Raw genomic sequence first — 9,293 nt, 5'->3', positions numbered from 1 at the left:
GTACTGTACAACCTAGATGTCTTAAGATGTCGTCAATTCCCACATTAAGTATATATGTCAATTGATGAATGTATCACTATAAGAAAAAACACTTTTGACGACCACCTTTTTTGAGTTGGTCGTAGATAGTTGACTTTTTGTGACTAACATTTTTTTTTTTTTTGGTAGCTAATGAGTTGTATTTTTGTGACCAATAACTTTTTAGTAGCTAATAGGTAATTTTTTGTGACCAAAAAAAATTATGGTCGCCAAAAAAAAAAAAAGGACGAGATCTCAAAACCATTGGTAACCAATAAATTGTGGTCACACAAGGGAAAAGGCAATATTTTGTATCAAAACTACGTAGTTTTGAATGTTTCCTAAATCAAAAATGAATTCCTAAATCAATTGAGCTTCATTTTCATCGTTTGCTCTCTTTTTTTGCTTGGTTGTATCTCTTCACTCTCTACACTCCCAATCAGTAACGAAACCCTAGCCACCATCTCCCTCGGCTCTGCCACATCTGCTTACCAGGTTAGTGTCTCTCTCTCTCTCTCTCTCTCTCTCTCTCTCTCTGTGTTCGTGTATATATATATATAAATTTGTAGTTTGATCTTGTGACTGCATGTGAGCGCCATTGTCGGTCTTTCTATATTTTTTAGCTGGGTTCCCCTCCTCCACACACACATATACGATGTAGACTTACAATTTAAAAACACACATACGATATATACATATATACATATATGTAATTGAATCGTGTAGCAAACCCTATGTAATTGGGGTTTAAAGCATGTGTTAGTTTCTGAAACAATTAATGGGTCAGGTGATTTTTAAATCCTGCCCCTGTGTGCCTCTAGTCTTCAAATAAAAACTGTTGTAAAAATCATTGTTTTGTAAGCAGGCAAAACAATCCCTTTGTTTGTTTGCTGAGAAAATTAAGTTCAATTAGGCTACGTAATTATGTGTAGTTGAGTTTTCCATTGTTTATGGGAAGTATATGTGCTCCTCTTTCGCATTGCCTGTGCCTTGAGGTAATTTTAATTTTGTTTTCTCTTATTTGACCCACATGTGCACAACTTTTTTGTAATTCTACAACATAACTACATGTTTGCATTAGATTTGGTTGTTGAGCGACTACGGTAATTAACTCTGTTCTATGGGTCAGGAAAAGAAGTCACTTGTTGCACATTATTAATATAAGACATTGTTCGAAACAATCTTTCATTATAATACATTAATTAACTCTCCTATTCTGAACAGTTCAGACAAAGCTTTGTGAGTTGCATGTGTTTTTCCAAAGAGAATAAACATGTAAACCATTAGACTCTAAAGTTGTCTCTTTTGTGTTTCTTTAGCTGCTATCATGAGTGAGCTAATTAAGACATTTTCCATAAATTGGCCAAATCTTTGTTTGTTTTTTTCCACATGTCATTTCCTCTTTCAGTAATATTTGCTAATGAATTTGTTTAAACCAACCCCATGTTAACATTCACCCATTCACCTCTTCTAGATGCTACTATTGCACAAATTTGAATAGAATTGAATTCTTGCTTCTTCTTTTTTTTTTTTTTTTTTTTAAATTATTATAAATTTCTGAAAGTTAGGGAATTCAAAAAGGTTGCATAAAACTAAATTGTTTGGATCAAATCTCACTTTATTATGTTTGCATCTATGCATGACTCCACTCTGTGTGATGGTCTTATTTTTGGAGGGCCATTGGCAAGATAAGAACCCCTACTCCGTTATTTGAATTCAAACTCCGTTATTTGAATTCAAATGACGCCATGTTAAAAGTGTTTAAATTTAAATCATATCCTTCATTTTCAATTCAAATTTGATCGATCCACGTAATTTTCTCAAATTTTTCCAATGTGCCATTTTTATTGTATTCTTTGCATGTGTGATCCTTTGATTGCCTCTATTGTTTCTTAAACCTTTCAAACTCCAGGCGGCATTTATCTAGTTGGCTGTAACTTTGACTCCATTAATTATTATTTAGTTGAAATTTCTGTGCCATTGTATCTAATACTTTGTTTGCAGTTAGGAGCTATTAAGATTCTCCATGATGCTGGTCAATTCTAATTTTTCTTTACCCTTCCATAAAGGTGGATGTGATTAATAAAGGAGGTATTGATTTCCATCTTTTTTGTTGGGTGGGTAGTGAGTTAGTGGTGAACATCTACTCAAATCCAGATTTTGGCCTTTTTATTGACCAACTTCGTTAGCTAAAAAGCATGGTTTTTTTTTTTTTTTTCTCTTCATTTTATTTGACATCGGACATAACTATTTATGATTTGTACTTTTCTAGAAAATATTCTGTGCAATTCTATACGTATTTGAGTACATGCATATCTAGTTAATAAAAAAATTTCATGCCTTCAAGTTGCTTTCCTTTTCAATACCTTAATCATTTATAACATTTCAAAATGCTTATTCCTACCAGTAGCACAAAGCAGCAGATTAATATGTTGCCAATAGTGCTGTAACTATTGTATTTTCCTTTTCTTGGATGATTACATTACATTTTGTCATATACACTGCATTAACCTTTTTCTTTGCACATAGTTTTAATATGTCATGTGGTACTAGGTTGCAGCTCTAGCAATGGATGATATGATAGCTTGGATGCAAGAAGGTGGGCAGGTAAGTTGTTCTACATTATATTGAGTGCACCTCAGTTGTATCTATTTTTTTTTTTTGAATTCATTATTCTAATTAAGTGTAGGTGGGAATATTTGATGCCACAAACAGTATGAAGGAATGAAGGAATATGCTTATGAAAATGGTCGAAGGAAAATGCAAGGTACATGCTCATTACATGTTTGCGGCAAGACAACTAAGAATTCTCCAAGGACGAAACTGATACAAAAGTGAATAGTATCATGTTGCTGCATAGCAGGCCAACAAGACCAATTATTTCTTGAGCTTTTTGTAGCTTGCTTTTCATGCTCCTTTCGGATACGACTAGTCCTATAGTTCGGACTCCCGTGGTTCTAATTTGATTTCACAAAGTGCAATGTGAAACAGTGAAAACACGAAAAGAGTTCAAATCCGACAATTCTTTTGAAAAATCGATGTTTGAATCAAATGTCAAAAATAGACTGCTTTGCCAAATGTCGCCACCTAAATATTTTTGAGAAATTTAGGAAACCCATAACTAGTGTCGAAGGCCACTTATCTATCATTACCAAAGTGTCTCGACTCGGAAACTTAGGTACAACTAGGGAAGGTCATGAATTGAGCACCCCACTCGCTTGTTCAGGTTATTAGGCTAACATTAATATGTGTTGCATACAAATATAGACTAATTTGCAAAAGTTGGAATGCTTTGATTTCATGTTTTTTTTTTTAAGATTGTTTTGAATGCGTGTCACTTAAAAAAGTGAGTCTGCATGTACATTTAATCAATTCATCCCAATTTTCACAATTAGCCTTTATCCACCGGCATTCAAATAGTTTATCATTTAAGCAATTAGCCTCATGGAAAACATGCTTGACATGGAAACACAAACATTCGATGCAAGATGCTAAAACAATAAATTCTCACCTAGTACTCCAAGGCAAGCCAAACAAAGAAAAATGATTAGAAAACATGCATGCTCCTAAATAATGTAATATGACTAAATACAACGCACACGGTATGTAATTTTAATAGGCTGGGCTATGAACATGGCATATGATTCCATTCAAGACGTGTGATGAATCAAATATTCAAGCAATAAATTTAAGCATTTGGTTAGTATGATGAGCCGAACCTTGGATGCATGCAAGGCAATGGATGAAAAGCATGAAAATGCTAATTTGAAAAATGGTGCTCTACACTACTATTGTAAGCGAATAAGTAAAAGGGAGAAAGGCGCGGGGTTGGGAGACATACATGTTATTACATATTCACCCTCGTGCAAGAGGGTGCAAATCAATGTCCGAGAGTCCGAATTAAACTAACTATTACAAAACTAAATGAATGAATAAGTAACTAACTAGCTAAGCTATAATTAACTAACTAGCCAATCAATTACAACAAGATAAACTAACCATCTAACAAATCATTACTACAACAATATTAATTACAATGATAATAACTATAACCATTTTGAGATCATTAATTTACAATTTACAATGGAAGCACAAGGATGGCATGCACGTAGCGGTTTCAGAAGTAATTATGTTTGCCTTCTTTGGAATCTGTCATGTTTCACCTTCAGTCACTGCCCTTTGCTTCTACAAAACACACTGCCTTACCAAAACATTGATGGTCGGCGGGTCCCTAATGAAGCTCGGTCGGGCCCAAATAAGGCCGGCTGTGCCTTAATTTTATGCAAAATCCTGTTTTCGTGCTCTGAGCTGAAAACTGTGCAGACAGAATTTTATGAGCTCTGTTTGTCCCTCATACCCTTCATTGTCATGGAAAGCCTCAAGAGAAGGAAAATTTCATTGCCAAAACCATCAATGAGAAATTTGCTTGCTTGATGATTTCGGCTATGATTTGGACAAAAATCAATGAATGCAATAAATAACAACCACCCCTCCCATTTATCATGGAGTGAGCTCAAAAGGGAGAGTAAAGACACTTCAAGGTTCGTCAAAACACCATGGATTAACGTGTGACGATTCTTGACACAATAGACACAGCATAACGTTCGGCCGAGCCCGAGCAATATAACTCATGTTCTTTATGTTGGTTGGTCCATTTTAAGCCAAATTCATTAGCCCTTGCCATTCTTTAATCCATTTGTCCAAGGTAATGATTACGTCCATTAAATGAGAAGCATGTCAAACAGGAAGTGATTCTTAACATGAAAAAAAAAGATCATGCCGTTGACGATGAACAGCCGTAGATTAAGCCATTAAGCGTAGATCTCTAGTTCATCATTTGAATAACCATCAACCGGTTGAAACAACTCTTAAATGAAAGAAATGGATGGTAGGTTTCTTGTTAAAATGAAGCATCTTGACATGAAAATCAATTAAAGAAAAGTTAGAACAACATGCAACAAGCTATGTATAAGGACTTATGATACAACAAATGAACTAATCAAAGTTTGAACCAATTAAACAACCTAGGACAGACCTAAAACAGCCCCTAATAGGTGAAAAACAGTGGCTCAAAGTGCATGAAAGGAGCCTAAAAAGTTAAACAAAAAACAAAGAAAATAAGACTAGTAAGCAAGAACAAAGAGGGGTGGCTAACCCCACCACCTTTGAAACCTGAAAGCATGACTTTTAGCGTCTTTTAAACTCTGAAAATCAATTTGGAAAACAAAGAAAAGGGTGTAAAACAAGGATTTGAGCTACAGGTGAAGGTGTAAGAAAGAGTGTTTACTCTCTCTACCCTTTGGTAGCTATCCAAACCCAAGCTTAGACACTTGAAAGAGGATCAAAACACTACAAAAATACAAGAACTTGATACTAAATGACAGAAATGAAAGCAAGAGAGAAAATGGTAAGTTTATACCTCTCGAAGAAGGTAAGTTCTTTGTTTGTGAATCAAACTTGGTCCAAACACACTCTCAAGCTTGAATTGTGATGCTCAAGGCTCAACCAAGGTTCCAAGGTTAAGGTGTGAAGGTGTATATGGTGTATGGATATAGGTTAAAGGTGGTAAGCTTGCTCAAAGATTGCTTGCACAAGAAGAAGGAGCTCTCAAGAAAGTGTATAAGCTTTTTAGAATTTTTTCAACTCTCAAAACAGAGATACAACTTTGTTTTTATAGAATTTGAGCAAAAGAGGTCATAAATATCTTCAAAAATAGACAGTTGGCGGGCTCCCGCCCAAAATAGTGTTCCTCGCTACCAAGGAACGGCCGACCATAAATAGCCACGGCCGGGCCTCAATGTGATACCCTGTCTCTCTACTTCAGACTTAGCATAGGGTGACACAATGTGTAAAAATGGATTTCTGGGGTACAAATAGTGGGAATATGGAATATTTGGGGTTGTTTCGGAGCTTAAACATAGCCCCTTCATTGAGACCTCAAACCACACACAACACCACTTTCCTCATCAAGCGTACCGGACCAAGCACTCAAGCCTTGCGGCAGTCAAAAATGGAGTGTCTACAGTTGCCCCTCTTTAACAGAGCTTGAAGTCATAAAGTGACGTGAGTGAATGTCAAAGTCCAGACACGACCCATTTGACGAGGCCGCGAGGCTTAGGCAAAAAATCAAGACATTAATGCAAAGAGTGAACTTGAGGGCAAAGTGCAAATGATATGCAGAAAATAACTCATGATCATGCAATGAAACATTTGAATGCAAATAACAAGCGACAAAACAATGCGCAAAACAAGAATGCGACAATGAACGAAAGCATAAATCAAAGCAAAACAAATCCAGCCACATTTAACACAGAGAGAAATGAGTAAATAGACACGTCTCACGTGGAAAGGACAAAGACAGTATGAATCAAACTACGTCTCACGTAGAAAGGATGTAAGAAAATACAGACCTAATTACGCCTCACGTAGGAAAGGTGAAAAGCGACATAACCACCAGGCATACCCGAGGCTTTCAACCAAGATCCTAATGCGTCTCACGTGATAGAAGGAAGTGTGATGTGAACAAATAGGCGCACCTGATGTTTTTATCCGAGGAAAACAATCCTAAAGCGTCTCACGCGATAAAAGAAAAGGCAATGTAAACACCGAGCGCACCCGATGTTTTTTTAACTAAGGAAAACAATCTTAATACGTCTCATGCGATAGGAGGAAAGGTGGTGTAAACATTGAGCACACTCGATGTTTTTAACTGAGGAAAACAATCCTAACATGTCTCACGCGATAGAAGGAAAGGTGGTGTGAACACCGAGCGCACCCGATGTTTTTAACTGAGGAAAACAATCCTAATGCGTCTCACACGATAGGAGGAAAGGTGGTGTGAACACTGAGCGCGCCCGGTGTTTTTAACTGAGGAAAACAATCCTAACGTGTTTGACACGATAGGAGGAAAGGTGGATCAATGAAAGAGCAAACCAATTTTCAAAATTTGGTAAAGTGAAACTATCTCCCCTCAGGAAGGTCTCGGAAAATGCAGTCCATAGAGATAACTCAAATCAAGACACAACGCATAAACTTGAATTAGAAGTAAACACGGATTCTACACAGAGACACGTAAAATCAAAACAATCAAAGCGATGTAATAAAGTTAAAGCCAATTTGCCCATGTGTTGAAAATGGGCTTTTGAATACGACACACCATATTTCAATTTGATTGTAAAATGGATGATGATTTCACTGTGGCACAAATGATTTTATTTGGAACTCCTCTGAATGAACCGTATATACAATAATCGTTTGTTTACTGAATAACATAATAGATTACAATTCAGGCAAAACAGTTTATAAACTAACGGAATAGTTTAAACAAATTAAAAGTTTGAAACAAAACGAATCAAATTATGAGGATAAACTATGAGTTAAACAAAACGAATTAAGAATCAAATAAATCACATTATGCATTCACACAATAAAACAAAATAGAAAGAACAAAATTCCTCTCATTTCCTTTCCTTTTTCTTTTTATATTTTTTCGCTCACTTTTTTTTCTTTTTTCATTTTTCTTTCTTTTTTATTTCATTGTTTTTTTTTTCGCTGCTTTTTTTTTCCCTCTCTCTTTTCTTTTTCTGTTTGCTTTTGTTTATTTTTTCAGATTAAAACTCCATAATACAAGAAATAAACTAAAATAAAAAAAACAAAACTGACTAAATTCACACTGAGAGCTGGCCAGGCCTTGATGAAGCACGGTCGAGCTTCAACAAAGCTGGCTGGGCCTCGATAGCAGTAAGGGCAGTTTCGGACATTCCACGAGCCACGGTTGTTTTAAACAAACTCAACCCTTGTTTTCTCACACACTCCCATCCAAAACTCCCTCTCCTCTCTCTCTCTCACCTCACTCTCTCTCTAGATTTCCTTTTCCTTGAGTTACCCAACCACCCTTGCAATTTTTTCTTTGAAACCCCTTTCCCTCTATATTTTGAACCAAATAAATCTTGATTTAGTGGAGTTTGAGTTTTTCCCTTGATTTCTCTCACATTTTCCCACACCTTTCTTATTTCCCCCTTTGATTTTCCACCTCCTCTTTACTTTCTCTCTCATAAGATTTGGATTTTGGGGTTTTCACCCATTTTCACTCATCCCATCACTTTTTCTTCACGTTTTTCACTTTTTGTCTACGGCTAGTGACGAGGTTCCCACCCTACCATTGGTATTGGGGCCGTCTTAGGTGCGGATATAGAGGTCGAGGACGTTCCCGCATTGCCTCTCCTCATCGATAGGCCATTTGATGCGGCCACCAACTGGCCATGTACCCATGCTCCGCCCCCAGGCGGTATTTTGAGATTTGAGGGCCTCATCCCAGGGATAGATGAGGACATCCTACTGCAAGAGCCCGCGGAGCACTTGTCCATCGATGCCTCCATGATAAGCAACTTTTCTTTCGTTTTGTCCATATGTTGAATCTCATAAGCAGACCACTCATTAGTGCTACATACACTCCCCATGCATGGGTGATAGCTGGGAGGATTGGCGGCTACGGATCCATATTCAACCCCCGACGCTAGTATAAGAGGCTTCCCATAGAGGTCCGCACACTAGTTGATGCTGCCGACTTTGGGCCCTTCTGTTCAGGGCTCATACAGACGAGAGCTAAGTCACTGCTCTACGGGGCCCTGGTAGAGAGATAGTGGGACACCACTGACTCGTTCCACCTCTCGTGTATTGGGGAGCTGACCCTAACTCCAGATGACTTCTTGATGCTCACTGGCATGTAGGTCGAGGTTGGCGGCCCGAGCCCATGTGATCCTAATATGACACAGTGGAGAGCCACACAGCGTTAGCTCCTCGGGGTGATCCCAGACACTACCAGCCACGAGATGGTGAAGTACAATTGGTTATTGGAGCACTTCACCGACCTTCAGCCAGCTACTCCAGATGAGGTCGCCCAGCACACCTGCGACTTCCTTATGTATCTCCTTGGTACTACCCTGTTTGCCAATAGGGAAAACACCGTGGGGTTATATCTCCTGGTAGCACTGGTGCACCTACCACATGTAGCAGAGTATGAATAGAGTGGCGCCGACCTGGCCACCTTGTACTGCTACATGAGCTTCGTATCCCATCGAAAGGCGGATTCACTCTGCAGCTACTGGAGAGTTTAAGAGGTGCACCTCACACTTACTTTTTCTATTCAGCTTTACATTCTGTTAAATTTTGTATTTCCTACTCATCTTTGCTTTACATTCCTTGTTTGTATCTACTTATCTGCTCTATTCATAATTGCTCATCTACTTTATCCATGTCTTTCTGCTTGCAGCTAT

At 37.8% G+C, this 9,293-nt stretch overlaps 1 long non-coding RNA gene across 1 annotated transcript; it reads left to right on the top strand.

Moving 5' to 3' along the window:
• The first annotated feature begins 354 nt into the window (after window positions 1-354).
• On the top strand, window positions 355-3,096 carry LOC145802929 (uncharacterized). Its single transcript, XR_014344721.1, has 4 exons — window positions 355-513; window positions 2,023-2,109; window positions 2,572-2,625; window positions 2,708-3,096. It is a non-coding gene; the product is annotated as an uncharacterized LOC145802929 (long non-coding RNA).
• The last annotated feature ends 6,197 nt before the right edge of the window (window positions 3,097-9,293 follow it).

The sequence above is a fragment of the Camellia sinensis genome, chromosome 11, assembly GCF_055761805.1.
Source record: "Camellia sinensis isolate YWXY chromosome 11, ASM5576180v1, whole genome shotgun sequence".
Classification (NCBI taxonomy): Eukaryota; Viridiplantae; Streptophyta; class Magnoliopsida; order Ericales; family Theaceae; genus Camellia; species Camellia sinensis.
The sequence above is the reverse complement of the archived record's forward strand: the minus strand, read 5'-3'. Positions and strand labels throughout refer to the sequence as shown.